Here is a 19,771-nt window from a genome sequence, read left to right as displayed (position 1 = left end):
AATGTCCCAGGACTTCCTCCTGTACTACAGATGGACAAAGGTAGATACTAAATACTTTATCCCATGCATGGGTCCCCTCAAATTATCTATGGTATGATCATAGTTTTTCTCATTAGGGTAATATATAATTATCGAGCATGGGATCACTAAGGTCAATCTCTAACTAAATGGTTAGGTTAATTCCAGCACTAAAAGGGAAACTGGCTAGGCATAAAATGTCCCACAAGGGCTGCTTGCCTAGTATTTACCTATGAACTATAATGGGAAGAAGGCAGTCCTTTTGATACTCCTCCTTATCAGTGTGGGGAGGGGAACTAGACAGTAAATATGGTTACGGATATACTTCTACCTAATATGGGAAAAGGAGGAAAGAAGCAAACTGCAGACACATTCATTAAAGTCTAGGAATTCAACAAAGATCAAGACATAGTGTTAGAAAGTCCAATTTATGTACAAATACTTGGCTAAGAATACAGCTAGATAGAGTGAATGAGACCTTGTGCCATTTAAAGATATAAGTCAGTATACATCTATGACAGAGCAGCCTGCAATAGTAGAATTGCTAGAAGGAAAGAACTTGCACAATAAAATACTGCAGCCTAAAAGTGCTACAAAGCAGAGAGTAGTGGTGTTGTTACAGATTAAAGTATTACAAAGCAGAGATTAGAAGAGACAAGCAGGATATAAGAGAAGAGCTCACTTCTTGATAGAGTGTATTCCAAGGGTATGATGTTAAGCTGTATCAAAAATACACAATCTGAGCAGAATTCTAAACTTTCTGTCAATCAAAAATAGAATGCTCCAGAAACAGAGAACTCTAAAAAACAAGAGTATTAAGTTGGAAAAACATCAAAAAGAAAGATTTTAGCATTTTTGTCAGTCCAAATCAGATACGGGAAGACTCTGGGTAACAGCAATTTGTAAGAATGGAAAAAATGGGTTCTGACATATGTTTTCAGATGGTGAACAATATGACAAGACCCAAAAACTGTGATGGCTGTATTTATTTGCCTTTAATCAGAGGAGGAGCCACACAAAGGAGTGAAAAAGGAGAATGTGGTATATACTGAGAGACAAGGTAACCTTCAAAAGATCCTTAATGATATTACTGTTGAAACAACACATAGAACATTCTTCTTCTTCTTTCGGCTTTTCCCGGTTAGGGGTCGCCACACCTGAACTCCGGTCCACTAATGATTGGCAGTAGATTTTTACAGTGCCGAGGTGCCAGCTCAATGCCCAACCTTCAACGAAGGCACACCCATTCACACATGTCTTTCGAATGCCACTCGACTGTGGGGAGGACATGCAGACTCCACACAGAAGGCGGTCTAGCCGAGAATCGAACGGGAGAACCTCTTGCTGTAAGGAGACAACACTACCGCTGCACCACCACGGCTTAACACATAGAACATTCTAACCAAGAAAAAAGAAGCAGTTTCTATGCATTAGGTTAGCAAGAAAGGGAACAAGGGAAAACAAATAAGGCAAAAATAAAATATTACGCTAATGAATACTGGTGCGAGTTGTCTTTTCCAGAAGAAGAGCAGAAAAATTAAAGTGCCAGTATCTGTGACAGTAAGAGATAGGCTGACCTTGTAGAAACAGATAAGATGTCTGTCCATCAGGTAAGCCAATTAATTTATTTGTACCCATAGCGCTGTTTATGCACCTATGGAATGGTACCTGCAGCGTCACTCTAAAAGACAGCTACCATCATGCCTTCAGCCCTATTTTCTCCAATAACCAAGTATTCTGTGGTCATGGAACAAGTTACTGATACATAATGATGATCATTAAGTTCCAAGATTATGGATTAGTAACTGCATAAATACACCATGGTTTCCATAGGGGTTTGTAAAGCTATTTATGAAAACTTGTTTAGCAAACTGTTACCCTTATCTGGTTGACCTGCCATTAGTGAAAGCAACTGGTGTTACACTGATTCTCCAAGATTTTCAAATCAGAGGATTTTTCTTGGTCATTTCCTTCCTACACATGTAGTAAGTGTTCAAACAAAATAGTAAATTTTGAATCATTTTCAGAAAATAAAACATCATTTCCTCGCTGTTCTCTACCTGCCTGTGGTTTCTTCCCCTCCCCGTGTCAGTTGCACAGATGTTTGACATCACCATAGTGTCAGCTAATTAGATGAAGAGGTATTTGTGCAACCATGTTAATGACTAGATGAATCATTCATGCACAATTTAGTTTTCTCATTTGTGGCTATTGTAAACTGGCTATGTGATGTTTTAATTTTTTCTTTTATTTTCTGTGATACAGTTATTTACTCTTTTAATTTTTTGTTTTCAAATTCTTTGCTTTGGTGCTGAGTTGAGTTCAGCTGAGATTTTGAAACACAGGACATCAGTGATGTAAGAAAGTAATTCTACCTATAAGAAAACAGAATAGATTTCAGATTTGGATGATCTATAGTGTGCTCTACTGAGGAAAGTAGGAGAAACAGTACTGACCCTTGTATGACAACAGTGGAGCATTGCTAGTTGTATTCAAGAACATCAGCACATGCAAAGTGACAAAAGATAAGACAGGTCAGTATCACTAAAGTTAAACTGGTTAGTTTTTTTGTTAAATTTATTATCACTGTGTTATAGTGAGACAGATTTTGTGTGTGTGTGTGTGTGTGTGTGTGTGTGTGTGTGTGTGTGTGTGTGTGTGTGTGTGTGTGTGTGTCTATATGTCTTGTGTGTTTGTGTATATTATGTGTCAAATTGATAAAGACTGCACACAATGACAGACATTTGAGTTTCAGATTTCATATCCTCCAGAAAATGCATATTAATGCAAAATTTGTAATGCTGATAACATTCTAACTATATAAGAGTAATAATTAGAATCTCTTCTTGATTGTGGACATTGTGTTTCATACCAGCAAGCATATTTATGAAAATATTATTTATGTGTTTATTGATTTGATCTCAGTCAGACATTTGAAGTATACACAGTAAAGTGGCCCTAACTATTAGACACATCTGTATGTGGGGAATCCATATGAGAAGCACTGTAAAAGTGATAGATCCTTTAACCTTCTGAAGTTTGTGGCTACTGGCAGTGTGGAGGGATTGCAAAATTTAATCTTACAGAAACATGAGAACTGCCCCGAGGCAGAGTGTGCTTTTTCATGGGGGCATACCAGGGTGTAGATGCAACTGACTGCTACTTTCATCTGCATATTACAGTAGCATCATTCTGCATGGTGTAGGGTAGTGTGTGTGTGTTTGTGCATACACGTGTGTGTGTGTGTGTGTGTGTGTGTGTGTGTGTGTGTGTGTGTGTGTGTGTGTGTGGAGTGGGTGATCATAATGGGTTGCAGAGTATGCATCTGACAGCAATAACTGAGAGATACTACTGTGGATGTTATTTTTGCATTTATTCATTCATTTCATCAAAAGCAGACATCTGAGGTATACACAGTCAACAAAGTGTTTGTACTTGGAGGGAACATATGTGTGCTTAGGCGGTTGAAATGGAATTAAATATATGTTTTTTTATGCCAACAAATAAAAGTATATGACTGTCTTTATTATATATTTATTCATTCATTTGATCACAATTAGATATCTGATATGCATACAGTCAATACCTTGGTTACAGCTGGTGAGCATATCTGTGTGGACAGGGTTGTAATGGGTTATATTGCATGTTTCTGTGAAATATATAGTACTGTGGGTGTTAGGTATGCAAATTTGTTGGTGCATTTGCAACTGACAGTAACAAACTGAAATATGCAGTGTGGTAAATGTGCTTCTGCTTTTCATGGATTTCATGGGTACCACTGTAGTATGCATGGAGACTGCATTTTAGATGAGGTCTTCACAATGGACATTTTTGGCAAGTTACTTTGCTATAGGCAACTACTATAACACGCGCTATTGCACTGTGAATGTAATCAATGTTGTGACTCGGGATGTCATGTCTGTTGATGCCTCAGTCTGCATCTCATACTACTCATGCATTTAGGCAATAAGAGAGTACAAGTTATAACTCTGAGTTTGATTTTTTTACTAATTTGTTTGAGGGCATGTATGTGGAAGCTTTAGCTTTGTGATGGTATCTCATGGCAAAAACAGTCTTCTTGATTTTAGGCAATGTCTGCTTATAAAGATTGGGAAACATCAATTCCCAGGTAAGTCAACACACAGGTTAAGAAAGGCTCTGCACCCAAAGATGATTCTCTGTACGTAAAATAATATTACCTATATTCATGTAAATTATAAAAGTGCACCATGTTAATATTTCTTTAATAACTTTAAACTGAAAAGCATAGATAATTCTCAATGCTTGCCATTGACAGTGTCCAAGGACCACCACTTTTCAAATATACTTGTTTAGCAATAAAGTCTGCATAAGTATAATATTTATATAAATATTTTATGCATTGCTCACTTGGAAGCATTGCAGAACAGCAAAAAGCTTTCATAATGCTGAGAAACTTCTCATTGCTACCTGGTATCTACCTACCACCACTGTACAGATATTTACACTTGTTTATCAATAAATATGATAGTAATGTATATTTACATATTTACGTATTTTATGTAAATATCTTGAGTAGTATCCATGTAGTATCATTGTGGAACAGCATTTCACAGGAAATGTGTGTTGATCCAAATAGGGTGCTGAGTAACTGAGAAAGTATGATTTCTTGGCAGTTATGAATATATGTGTTATTCATATTTCTGTTAATAACCACTTAGGAGATGTTTATGTGGCACTTATCCAAATAAAAGGTTACATAATGCTGGGAAACATCTCAGTGCTACCTTGTGCCTGACCAACACCACTCTGCAGATACCTGTACTTGTTTAGCAGTGAAATGATATTTATGCACATTTGCATATTTTATTTAAGGATCTGAAGCAGTGCCCAAATAGAAGCATTGTTGTAACCATCTCACAAAACAACTCAGCACACAGGTCAGGAATGTCTGTCAACACATTTGGGGTGGTCATTTAGTGATAAACTGTGATTATCTTTTTGACCAATTATGAAGATATGATATTTTAATATTTATGTTGATTCAGTTGTTCCTGAAGGAGTGTGATACGTTGTGGTATCAAATGAAAGCTTGTCCATAATGCTGTGAAGGCTGTCACTGATGCCTTCTGTCTACCACTACTCTGCAGATATTTGTAGTTGTTTAGTAATAAAATCTGTATTACACGTAAATATCGTTGATCTAAAAATATCTTGTGTATTGTCAACCTGGATGTATTGTGGAACAACATTTCATGTGCTTGGTCACCATAAATGTCAAGAATAGATCCTCAGACAAATAGATTTCGTGATACCAGAGGAAACATGAGTTCTTTTTCTGGAGATCGTATAAATATATGTCATATGTTAATAATTAAATTAATAACTTGAACCAGAAAGTATTTATAGGGTACTCCATGGTATCAACTGAAAGTATACAGAAATGCTGGGAACATTTTTCACAAAATGTTTGGAATCTAACTTGTGCTAACTTGTGGAAGTTTGCATTTATTGGTGCATTAAATATGCATGCAAATCATAATTATGCAAATATCTCAAATATGTAGTAGCACCTACAAAACTTCTTTGCAACAAACTGAAGATCACAACTGCATAAACAAAAGTCACACATATAGTTGAGGTCAATAGCTGTTTATATAGTTATAATAATTAAATGTATGTGTTATCTAATTATTTGCTCAGAATAAAATCACAATTATGTCTTACTGATATATTAATTATCAGCACTGAGAAGAGAAGAATCTGAGTAAGCTTTTTTTCTATTTTAACTTTCTTTATAACTGTTACAGTTCTTCAGGTATATACATTTGTTTACACATAAGTTGGAAAACTGCATTATCAGGAATTTAACTCAGGTGAAAGCTGTCTAGACAAAAAATCTATAGGTGTTAGGAAATATAATATTTTATTCAGGCTTGGTATTAATGAGTTAAATTTTAGAAAGCTACAGAGGGAAGATGACACCTTGAGCAGAGTAATTGGAAATATAGCTATAGGTCCAGTGGAAGAGGTTGAGCAAGGTGTTCCTACTTGTTACCCAAACGTTGAGTTACAAAATGACTTATTGCCCAGAGTAAATAAGTATGGAGAGTACATAGTATATGTCAGCTGGTGATGCCCAAGCCTTTCAGAATTCTTGTAATGAGATTAGCACATAGCCATGTACTAAGTGGACATCTAAGAAAAAGTAAAATTAAAGCAAAGATCATAGCAATGTTTTACTAGTCAGGAATAATGAAAGAAGTTGAGAACTTCTGTGCAGGATGCCCTCAGTGCTAAAAGACGGATGCATATTCAGGTATTAAAAATCCTTTGAGTCTAATGACTATCATAGGAGCACTATAGAAATGTTGCTATGGGTGTTGTTAGGCTGTTGGAACAATTCTAAATGGATTCCAATCTATTTGAGTTATTTTAAACTCTGCATTTAGTTACCCAAAATATATCTCACTATGTATGACTAATGCTAAATGTATAGCAAAGGACCAAGTCTTGTTTTTCATAGTAAGAGATAAATAAATGCTCACTGACAAGGGAACTACATTTATATCCAGAATAATGTACCAGCTATGCTAGTGTTTTAAGGTCCAGCTGTTCAAAAAATGTGTACCACCCCAGATGGCTGGGTTAGTGGACCATTTTAAATGAACAGTAAAATCCATACTACGAAAAGGTTATTGATAAAAATGACAAAACCAGCAACTGGTAAAGTAATATAAGACTTAAGGGTCATCAGTCATCTTGAGTTATTTTATGGAAGGTATCCTCATGGACTGTTAGATATTGCCAGAGAAACTTGGTGAAAAAGAGAAAAGCCCATTTAAAAGTGTCATAGAACATTGTATCAGCATACATGACAGTATGAAAGTTAGGATACATATATTCTGAGAAAGTATGAAAAGAGACCAAGCTATATAACAAGGGGTGTATAACAAAAATAGAAGAAGCAGGGAATTTAAATCTGGAGATTAAATGTTAGTTTTGGTCCTTTCAGCAGAAAACATTTTTGGCTAAATGGCAGAGTCCAGTTAAAATAATATAAAACTTAAATGAAATAAACTACAGAGTTAGACTAGTAAGAAAAGACCATAGCAGATATAACTTATAGAAACACTAAGAAAGTACAAACCTGTATAGTTAGTTTTGCAGTAGTTTTCTAAACTGTCTTTTGTGATTGTGGTTCAGGTAGGTAAACTCTGTAAGACCCATAAACAAAAAATAAGATCTTTAAAGGGGCAAGGAAGTGTTTTTAGAGCTGCTTAGCAGCATAAACCTGATTCATACCTTTATAGGGGAAAAGGTTACATAATTACACAGTCACAAAAAATGGCTGTACAGTAATTAATAAAGAAATGGCTTAAACAGGGATAACAGATGAGTTAAAAAGTGATTGTAACAGAGTCACAATGCCAAAAGCCTAATGAAGCAATTGAAGGATGTAATGATTCTAAGAGGCTAAATAGCATTTCAGGCTTAAGAAGGTAACCAGTGGCTAGAACAGAGGAAATACCTATAAGTAACACAGTAAAACAACATTGTGCAGTAGCTATGCAAGTCATAATACATGTTATAAAACGTGTAAAATCATTATGTAAAACAGCATGTCATAATGACCAATGGTTTACTTATCATCACTACACTACGTCTGTCCTATTTACCTTTGTAGCTGTATTAACACTATTTTTTCAGAAACAATGCATAAACATGCAGTTCAATGTGAAAATCCAAACAATGCATTTAATCACACCAAAGATCTTTGTTTACCCTTTAAACAAGCTGTTGCTGTAGTTAGTTGGACAACATCTGAATTAAAGGGATATAAATTCACTCAAAAATCATACTAGTAGGGAAGTGTTATGTAGCTATGCTCAACAAATTAGCACTGACTAATTGATATGATGAGGGGTAAAGAAAGGGGATAGAGGCAGAGTGTGGTTATTGTGTTAAGCTGTTAGTGAACACCCCCTCCCCCCATGATGGCAGGAAGAAGTTTTCTAACAGATACCAAGGAACTCTGACAGAGTGTAGAAGACTTCGCTTATCTCTTTTCAGCACTGCAGTTTGCTGTCCAAACCATAACCTGACTCTAAAGAAACCTCAGCATGTGAGATTTTGGAACTGAGCTCGGCTTTGCAAAGCATTTTACTCTAAAAAAACTGCTGATAATGCAGTTCTTTAAGCACTGTTATGGACAATCTGTTAGAGTCCACTAGGTCTCAGGTGCAAAGGAAAATATGACAGATAAACCACATACTTTGGTAGGCAGATGGTACTTTAGGCCGTCTGCATCTCACTGGTGTCATCTGCGTTATTGTGTCCTAGTATAGCCATTTATACATGCTCACAAGGTAGGCTTCCAAATGAGCTGAAGAATACAGGTAATGATACCTTTTAAGCAAACAAAAAAGTGAAAAATTTAGATCAGAATAACAGGGACAGACCTAAGATACTTGTCTATGCAAACAGCTGCTTCTCATGTGGGAAAAGTAAGTAATTACTGTATATCCAATTTCTAGAGGAAAGAAATAGGCAAAATATAAAAATATCTGCCATTGCGATGACCTAAGTGATGCCCCCACCACCAGCACCATCATGACTGTTGGTTCTTCTAACAGAGCCTGGAGATGGTAATCTGGGAGTACCATATTTAATGGAAGTATCTGGAAGTAGGAAGTACCCTAGCACCTGGCTGACATATTCTAACTCCTTTCCCCTACCCACTGTCCAACCTCCTCTTTAAAACTCCCACAGATGCACTATATATTATTACACGTTACTTGTAACTGCCTAGCACCTGGCTGACATATTCTAACTCCTTTCCCCTATCCACTGTCCAACCTCCTCTTTAAAACTCCCACAGATGCACTATATATTATTACACGTTACTTGTAACTGCCTAGCACCTGGCTGACATATTCTAACCCCTTTCCCCTACCCACTGTCCAACCTCCTCTTTAAAACTCCCACAGATGCACTATATATTATTACACATTACTTGTAACTGCCAAGCACCTGGCTGACATATTCTAACTCCTTTCCCCTACCCACTGTCCAACCTCCTCTTTAAAACTCCCACAATGCACTATATATTATCACACATTACTTGTAACTGCCTAGCACCTGGCTGACATATTCTAACTCCTTTCCCCTACCCACTGTCCAACCTCCTCTTTAAAACTCCCACAATGCACTATATATTATCACACATTACTTGTAACTGCCTAGCACCTGGCTGACATATTCTAACTCCTTTCCCCTACCCACTATCCACCCTCCTCTTTAAAACTCCCACAGATGCACCATGTGTTATCACATATTACTTACCACCTCACTGTCTCCTACTCCCCACTGTCCCATCTATAACCACTAACTCTCCCATAGACAAAGTTGAAAAGCTTTCTCTTAAAATCTCAATGCACCTCATATGAACTTGTCTATATTCTCTTTCTTCTTTAATTTTCCTTTCTTGTCGTATTTTCAGTACATCTTCAAGATTATCTCTACTAAACATACTGTATGAACAGCCATCATATATTACTACCTGCTATACTTTTAATTATATGTCTAAATCTCTATGCTTATGAAAATATCTTATGCAATCATATGTTATTATCTGCTATATTTTTATAAGTGAATGTGTAAACCACAATGCTCATGTAAATGTCTTATGTATGGTATGTTAACAATTGTTCTGGAGCTTTTCTCCCCAGGCCTCCACTGAAAACGGACAGATCTGTCCAGTCAGACCTCCCCAGTAAACAAATGTAAAATAAACAAATAAATAAATAAATAAATCTGTATTCTGTCAGACTGACCAAAGCGCCAGACATAAACGACAGAGTCTGAAGCATGTAGTGCAAACAGGAATAGGTTATGACAGGGTCAGCAATGCAGTGTAAAATTAAAAAACAATTGAAAGATAAACAGCAATAGCAATAATACCCTGTGCAATTATTTCAGCTGAGGGGTACTGCACTGACCCAAAACGTACACTGATGTCACAATACCCTGTGCAATTATTTCAGCTGAGGTGTACTGCACTGACTCAAAACGTACACTGATGTCACAATACCACGTGCAATTATTTCAGCTGAGGTATACTGCACTGACCCAAAACATACACTGATGTAACACCAATGCCCAGGGTAAACAGAAACACCGTACCTTCTGCAGGATAAGTTTTAGTGCAATTGTCAGCAGGGATACTAAAAGAGCAAGAAATAATTGAAAGGGGTGGTAGTAAATTGCAGTTCAGGATACAATGCTAGAAGAAGGAATACTTGCTGAAATTTCAGAAACAGTGATAAATGTGTTCCTTTCAGTGTTTGATGTTATGATCAGTATTTATTACAGACACCTACAGTTTCTGATTAGCACGACCAAACTGAATATAAATGCTGAGCCAGAGAATGATGTCTCAGCACTTCTCAATTAAGCACTGCTGATGAGAACTGTGAATTAAAATTGAAGTGCTGGGATTTTTCAGAATCAGGTTAAAGTGTCCATGTTATATATGCAGGCAATAATCGGAAGCACTCTACATTAACAGTGTATGCTGAGTAAGCACATGTCAGCTTGTAAGACTGCATTCTTTTCCATGCAATTTACCCATTAGCTTTAACCTTATTGATTTATGTGAGATACATATTTTATGTGATTGTAGGCACTGCAAATCCTAAAGAAAAAAATAACATAAACAAATGAGTCAAAATCAGGGCCCTCATAAAACAAGTTTTAAATAACTGACATTGTGAGTGTTATGTAAAATAATAGACAACCCTCAAAAATGGACTTAGGATGTAGGTGGAGTTTTTTACTGTTCACAGTTAGTGAATTTTGTTAGCAGGGTGTGATGCACACACATTGTGTGTGCAGTTGTTCATTCTATACAAACCTTAGGAACCACAAGGAGATTTTCCCCTATTAACAGAAGATGAACAGCAAGAAGAAAAACTGAAGGACATTTCCAGATATAGAATGCAGATCAATGCTGGCTTTACAGGAAGTCCAGGTGCTGAAGGGCAACATGCTGATTCACAAAACAATTGTTAAGTGCAGCACTACAAGAATCTAGCTTTCCAGTCAGCAGCATAGATGCTACCTTCTGCATTAGAGGAAGGAGGAGAGTCTATGAAAAAAGAGTTATAGCTGTGCAAATCAGTAATGCAGGGACACCAAGTCTCTAATATTCCAAATGAAAGAAGTCAGAGTCACTCCTGTGAAGATTGTGCTCATCCTAGCACTAACATATGCACTCTTTGACAAACTCCTCAACTAGTTCTCATAATCTATAAATTGCATTGAACAAAGCCTGGGAATTCAAATTCAGCACTAGCCAGAGGAAAGCAGCACTTTAAATTTTAATTACAGCAGACTGGGTCCCTACCATACTGAGACAGACCATCTTCTACTACTGACCACTGTCCTTTGCAAAGTAAAGAATTAAACCTCTGCACCAACCTCAGTAGCAGGATTCCAAAAGGACTTACACTTTGGCAAAGATTTTGTTCTAAGTGGTTTGCAGTCTATGAATGTTAGCAATTTTGCTGCCACAAGTTGCTCTGAGTACATATCCTTTTGAACTTAGGAGTAAATCTCTGTTCATCCTCAACTTAACTTGAATTTGTCATGATATCACAGCATTTCCTGATTGTAGCACTAAAGCACTTAGCATACTTTTTACCCAGATCTTAGAATTTACTATTTGGCAACATTAGAAGTCCTCCAAACTTAAATTTACTATTTGGCAATATTAGAAGTCCTCCAACCTAATGCAAAAAATGCATAGGTAAAATAGGTATTCCATAAACTGTGCAGGACATTGTTTAACTGCTTTCCTATGTAATGTAACTTACACCATTTTGTCCGGTGCCTGTTTCCATACAGTATAAGTATAACCTGTACTGACCTTTTCTCCTGTCTTTCTTCAAGGTGTCCAAGTACTGCCCAAGTGAAAAAGTAAGTATGTGGGTATGTATGCTTGTTTATAAATCTGACTAGCTAACTAGCTATTGAATAACACACACACACAAAGATAGGTGTACGCATTCATAGATAGATAGAAATGAACATGTGTGCAGCACACAGGTATGTGTATTTACCTATAGTTTGCAGTCTTTTATGAAGAGATGTAACTTTTGGTTGAATACTTCAGTCTTTTAAAGTTCATTTTTTATATTCCTGGATGCTTTGTTTTCTGTTATGTTTACTTCTGTGCCTGACAACTGTCAAGCATCCTCTTATGAGTCTTAAGCATGACACCAAGAGCCAATCAGAGTGGTCATCACCCAGGCAGACATATCTGATGTATTGACATGTAGTCCTTCAAGAAACGTGACTACTTTTACCAATGTATATATCCTTTGACTTCCATATATGTGCCAATACTGTTTTTGATAGAAGAACTTGTCCTGTTTGCAAGAGAATTTTTATTCCAGAAGAATAAGAAACATGGAGTAATGCTCTCCCCTTCATTGTCACCTTATCTTAAAAAAAGTTTTTCAGATCTAAGGCTATCTCCTCCAGCTATTATGTTCTAAATACAGAATTTAAAATAATACAATCTATGAGATAATCTTATAGACCATGACAATGTCACCTCTAAGTTGACAGGATACAGAGCACAATAACTTGAAGTCTTTCTGAATAGTTTGTGTTTTCCAGTCATATGATTCATCTTGTAAGGACTCTATCCACTTTTTATGTATGTACTAATTATGTTGTGTGATGACTGCTTAGCACATTACATTTGCATGACAACAGAAGAAAACACTAAGCCTGTTTGCCCTTTAAGTGCATGTCATGTATTCCATATTCTACCTACTTTTATCCCTAGCTTACGCTTCAGACCTTCCCTATCTGTTCTGCTCCTCCTTGAATACCTTGTTGGATTCTCTCTCTGATGTCCTTTTATGGTAATCCATTACATATGCCCTAACTTCTCCATAAAAAGGTCTTTTTGCATATCCAGGGAATAGTTATTCCCTAAAATGTGATGCTTGGGTCCACTTCCCTGTTTTTCCAGTTCAGGACGTTTCCCATCTTAACATACTTTTTGCTCCCATATAATGTTCTGTTGTCTTTTCTTTGCAGTGCTTCATGGAAGACGAAGACAATGAGCTTATCTAAGCTACCCTTTTATGTACTTTTAACATTGGGCTTCCCCTCTGTCACTACCTTTCCCTTGAACCTTTTTACTACCTATCCAATACCATTTTGGCTACATCTGCGGGTTTCCTGTCCAACATCTATTGCAGTAGTCAAGTTCATTGGTCCACAACCCTTTCTATGAAAAAGTACTTTCAGATATCCAGGGATATGTTAAGTCATATTATTTTTCCTAGCATCTATTGCCCATACTTCTCCTTCCCCTTCTGTCCTTCCTGTTTAGAATGAACCCTTCAAATCTCCCTGATATAATTTTTGTTCACCAATATCATGCCTCCATTTTCTGTACTGATCACAAATGAGGACAGCTCTATCTCCTCTAACCTCTGATAATAATCCTTCTCCTCCATCCTACAGATCTTGCCAGTAGCTCCAATCTGGATTCTTTCCAGCAGACTTGTATTCTTTTCCCTATATGGGCTTCAGAACCGCACTAGTGATATGGGCTGACTAAAGCATGGAAACATTACCTTTTTATTTCTTTAATCAATGCATTTGGGAAAACCTCCCATCATTCTGCTTGCTGCTGTCACTGTCCTTTCATGTTGCTGATGCTGGTCCAGCCCTGATGTGATCAGCAATGCAAGATCCTTTTCCTGTTTTGTTGTCACTAGTTCTACTTACTCAGCTGATCCTTAATATCAGGATTGTTGCAGCCTAGGTGTGGTACTTTGTGCTTTTTCCAGCAAACCTCAGCTGTCACCTCTCTTCCCGCCTGTTCCAAATTCTTTGCTAGATGCTTCCCCTATGCTACACTGTTGGAACTATCTTTGTGTCATCACTGGGGAGGCTTATCCCATTTTCTGTTGCCTCAGTTATGCCTGAGACAGCACAGAGAAGAATAACTAACCTAGCAGAGTCCCTTCCTGCAATCCGGAGTTACTTTCCAAATTCTTGACATTATTCATCTCACTCCATCTCTCTGTTTCATACCATTCAGCCATGCATGTTTCCAGTTTCTTAGTCTTGGTCTTAACACCAACCACTCAGTGTTTTCATATCAGTCTCATGTGTGCAACAAAGTCAGAGATCTTGCAGAAGTCCATGTAGAGTACATGCTCTGGTACTCCCTCTAACAAGTTTGCATGTAACCCAGTCATAAAACTGCATCAGGTTTCACTGACAGTTCCTTATGGAAATTAATCCATTTTGGTTGCTTTGGTTGGTTCTGTCTGTGACTTTTAGTGTTTTAAGATAATTGGTTTGTAGGTCCTTGATTTTTTCTGCCCCTTCTCCTCTGTATGAAGTACCACACTTGTGGTATTCCAGTCCTCTGACACTTCTGAGGTAACCATTGATCTGTTGAAGATCTTTGTCAAGATGTCTACCAACACACTGATAAAATGTCTGATGACCATCTAGTCCTTGAGATGTATCTTCCTTAAGGAAAGACAGTACCCTATGAGCCTCTTCCCTCCTTTCCGTCCTGATATCTGTTCACAGTGTTTCCTACTCTACAACATTCTACCTTGCATATAAGCATTGCACCCTCCACTTACTATCTTTTTGTAGAGACTGAAGTACAGTATTCATTCAGTGTTACTGCTTTTTCTCAGTCTTCTGTGACCTCCCTCCCTTCTTTGTTCATCAGGGCCTTTCCCCGTTCTTCTATATACCTAAAAGGTTTCTGCTTCTTGTCTTGATTCCTTCTGCTAACTCTCTCTCAACGCAGCATTTGTTGCCCTTATCATCTTCATTGCCTTACACTATATGCCTCCTACACCTCTCCACTCTCTCTCCTTTCCAACTCCTGTGGGCCCTATCTTTGGTCCTAGTTACTATCCTCCAGGTCCTATGTAAACACATTGGTTTTACTTTCTGTTTTGACTTTTTGCCTCTTCCTCACAACTTTGCCTGAAGCCCTGAGTACTCCATCTCTCACTCAATCCCATACATTGTTTACTACTCTGACTTCCTCCCAGTGTCCTAACTCACCCATGATAACCTCAGCACACCATAATCCACACTGCTAAAATTCCACACCATTGTCTTTATCTTTGTCTTTCTAGTCTTACCATACACACTCACTCTAAACCACTAGCTATTGATGCCTTAAGGTGGACATCCATGACACCCTCTGCATTGATAAGGACCACATCCAGGGCTGTACCCTTTATGGAACAGTCCTATACCAGGCAACTGCACCCTTCATTGTCCAAGACTTTAGCTCTCACATCCTTTCTACCCTGGCACTAGGAATCTCCAAATATGATCCTGGTAATTTCAGAGCCCACATTAATATAACTTTCTTCATCCCACTTCATTCCTTTATTCTCATATTTCCCTTCTGGTCTCTATTAAGAAGAGCTCTAAATACAATAGTGTTCGGTGACAATCTTTCCCCTCTGTCTCATGCATCCTTCTAATGGTTCTTATCTAGACGCCTTCCAACAGCACAATATTTGTCTCCTTGTATGGTCTCAACAGCCTCATGCTACTCGTGGTGTGACCTGAGAAGGAGTCTAGAAGTGGAATTACTACCTCTTTGTTTATGGAGTCTACACTTCTGAGGACAAACCCCAGTATTGCTACCACTGCCTAATAACTCTTCTATTGGTGGTCTAATCCAGGGGTGATCAACATTCTCAAATCCTTCTTTTAATCAGTTGTCATCAGTTCCATGTATTCACCTGAAACTTCATACTAGATATCTGTGGCTGCAAAGCAGTGTCTTCTGCTTCTCTGCAATGAATCATAACTGCCAACTTTCATCTCACTTGATCTGCCTTTCCAAATTCTTACTTATGCTATTCCCCTGTCCTCCACTGCTGTACCTGATTTGTGCAATCAGTGAAGAGGGTGCTCTTATTCCCTGTTCCTTCAGAAATAGCTAAAAGGAAACACATACTGAAAAGTACTGGCCTCAGGCCCAGCCACTGCAATACACCCCTTGTCACTCTCCTTATTCCTATGCTGTGCTTCATCATAACCTCATGAGTACCACAGTTCAACCACCGTTATCGCTGTAATGATTCAAAGGCCTTGCTGACATCAAGGTGGACTATGTCTTCCACAACTCCCCTGGAAGTTCTTCTGAAAACTATTCAAAACATTTGACCTAATTTGACTTCTTACATGACTTCTTCAGCCCTTGATTTCCTTTTTATAAAGATAATTACTGACTAGGAAAGAAGGCTTTCCTTCAGGATTCTCTTTGTGATTTTCCCTGCCGTTGCTGTCTTCCAGTCCTCAAGTGGATTGTAGTCTAAAGAAAAACCCTGTTGGTGGATCCAACAGAGGAGTAGCCAAATTTCTAAATGCCAGAGAAAGTAGCCCATACAGTTTCTGTGCTTTTCTACTCTTATAGGAGCCTGTTTTCTCTCTCTCACATAGCTCCAGTGCTATCCTAGTGTCAGACTACCACTATCTTCACTTTACCCATGTCTCCTTCCCAATGTGACTGCTTCCCTTCTCTTTATTTTTAAAGAATAAAAGCAAAGTGTTCATATATCATCTCTGTTTTTCCCAACCTTCTATGATCTCCTTCATCTATTTCTTCAGTCTGTCCAGGTCTGTCCCATTTTCTGACTTCTTTTAAGCTTTTGTCTTTAGTGCCCTCACCTCTTTTGGTACAATGCTGCTCATTCTGTTTCACTCCTTGTACTCTGCTATATCTATTTCCCTAATTCCACTTTCCCACAACTTGTGTGTCCTGCCTTATACACTAGTTGCTGGACTCACATTTCTGTATAGCCACACTGCCCTTTTCCTCATTTTTCATTTTACTTCTTCCGCAAATAAGTGTCAATAACCTGGTTCAGTTCAAAAGCCTGTTTTCTCCTTTAGATTATCCACAGTTTCCTAATTCCACTTTGACTCTCCTTGCAACTCACCGTGATCCACTCCCCTAAAATTCCACAACTTCATTGTTCTCTTTGTGTTCTCACCTTTTGTTGCCACTTGAAAGCATATGGTGACATGGTTACTTCTGACTAAGGGTGTCCTGAATATCACTGACCCCCTCCAATTTGATTAAGACCACATCCAGAAATCCATCCTTTCTGATACAGTCCCTCACCAGCTGGCTGAATTCATTATTAACCAAGACCTCAGCCAACTCTGCTTCTTCTCTGTCCTAGGACTTGGAATAAAACAAATGCTGATCCCCACAGCTATAGATCTCTTCCTCCTGCTCCAGTCCTTTATTATCACCTCAAGTCTTCATCCTTCTTCCTTGATATATCTGGTAGTCAGTATACTGTGTCAGTCATCCAACATTGCTTTTTCCTGCTCTGTTCCCTCCTTACTCTTTCAAGGTTCTGACATGGCCTGTTCCCTCCTTACTCCTTCAAGGTTCTGACATGGCCTGTTCCCTCCTTACTCCTTCAAGGTTCTGACATGGCCTGTTCCCTCCTTACTCCTTCAAGGTTCTGACATGGCCTGTTCCTCCTTACTCCTTCAAGGTTCTGACATGGCCTGTTCCCTCCTTACTCCTTCAAGGTTCTGACATGGCATGTTTCCTCCTTACTCCTTCAAGGTTCTGACATGGCATGTTTCCTCCTTACTTCTTCAAGGTTCTGACATGGCCTGTTCCCTCCTTACTCCTTCAAGGTTCTGACATGGCCTGTTCCCTCCTTACTCCTTCAAGGTTCTGACATGGCCTGTTCCCTCCTTACTCCTTCAAGGTTCTGACATGGCCTGTTCCCTCCTTACTCCTTCAAGGTTCTGACATGGCATGTTTCCTCCTTACTCCTTCAAGGTTCTGACATGGCATGTTTCCTCCTTACTCCTTCAAGGTTCTGACATGGCATGTTTCCTCCTTACTCCTTCAAGGTTCTGACATGGCCTGTTCCTGACTTCCTCCTTTAAGGTTCTGACATGGCCTGTTCCTGACTTCCTCCTTTAAGGTTCTGACATGGCCTGTTCCCTTGCACCCCTCATGGGTCAAATTTCTCCTACCTCAGATCCCATATTAAATGTTCTCCTTTATACAGATCATTGTTGTGTCTTTGGTTCTACAATTTCTGTTATTCCTGAACAGCTAGTATGCAGGCATCTCCATTCTCCCTACTCTTATCAATGGCCTATGCTTTTGTATCCCACCAATGTCTACCCATCCCTCCTATATCACTACCTTCATTTCTCATTTCTTGCATTACATTGTAATGCTACTGAAGTATGCTCTAGATCACCCTTGTTTCTTCATATGCTATTTTAGCATCCATTTTCCTTCTTTCTATTGGTTTATTACTTATCTCCCGCTTTACCTTCTTTGACATCCCCCACCCTCCATACTCTAAAGGTAACATCATTAAGTTGTACCTTTCTATTCCATCTCTGTGTGTCTCTTTGCTAAGATAGATCCTGGCCCTGATCCAGGGCTTGTCTGTATGCCTGATATCCCCATATTTCTACCACTTCAAGCCCTTCTTCTTTGTCCACAGCCACAGTCAATCATTTTACTCCCTAATCCCTTTCTTTATTCAGTACTAGTTGCTGGCATAGGTAACAGTTGTTATAATCTCACCTATCATCCACTGGAATAACATATTCTGGCATCCATCTTCCACCACTCTGGCGTGCTTGCTATCACCTCACATCATCTCCTCTGTCAGGTCAGTGATGCTGACATGCACAGGACTTTTAATCCTGTTGTTAATTAAATGTCAAGTCATAAAAAATCTCCCTCCACATCCTGGTTGTTGCCACCTTCATATCCTGACCCATACATCTAACCCTTATATTTGAAACCCGTTGCCTTCCAGTTTCACTCCCCTAACTTTCCTCACTACATTTTCTAGTTACCTCACTCTCCATGATGCATTTGGTGCATTTATCTTTACTCCTGCACTATCCATACAAGCTTTTGTTCCACTGTTATGTCCCTTCTGTTCTCTTTTGCTGATATCTATTGGTGTCCCTCCACATCCACTTCCCTCATGATCTTCTTGCAGGATTAGCATCTGCATGTCCACTTTTGTCACTATTTCCACTTGATCAGTTCTCACTGCTCCCTTTGTCTATCCCCTAATCTTGGCCTCCTTCTCTTTTCTTTCATGGCTGCATATCACACTTTCTCCCTTCACCTTAGTCTGTGCGACACAGCTAGTCTTTGCTCTTCTTAAAATATGTTCCCATGTCCTATTGCCCTCTCTCCTTTGACACAGCACTCTTCCCCACCTTATCCTACCTCGTCTCTGGTCCCACCCTGCCCTCCTTCACCTTATTAGCCATTATCTAAATCCCATATTTCCTCTGAAGCTCATTCAGTTTCTTGCAGGCCTCACATCCTCTGCAACATCAACACTTTCTAAGCCAAGCCACTGCCCTAAATGCTAAGTACATCACTCATCTGTCTCCTCTACTCTATTTGTTTAGTCATATTGTTTCCTTTTGTAGTGCCCCATTCTTCAATCTGCCACATTTCTCCTTTTTTATTATATATATTTTTTAATTTTATAGATATACATTTTAAACAATCAGTCAAGTTTCTCTACCACAAATGCATATCAGTGTGACCTATAATGTCAGTAGGTAATTAATAAGAAAGCCTAACAATTATTTTTTAATTTACCTTACCCACAGAAAATGATAAAGTAGGCTTCAGCAGCTCAGTTCTAATTCAAATTTACAGGCCCTTAAGTAG

Source organism: Protopterus annectens, chromosome 7.part0 (assembly GCF_019279795.1).
Source record: "Protopterus annectens isolate FY-2018-M chromosome 7.part0, PAN1.0, whole genome shotgun sequence".
NCBI lineage: Eukaryota > Metazoa > Chordata > Ceratodontiformes > Protopteridae > Protopterus > Protopterus annectens.
This window is presented reverse-complemented; position numbering follows the sequence as displayed.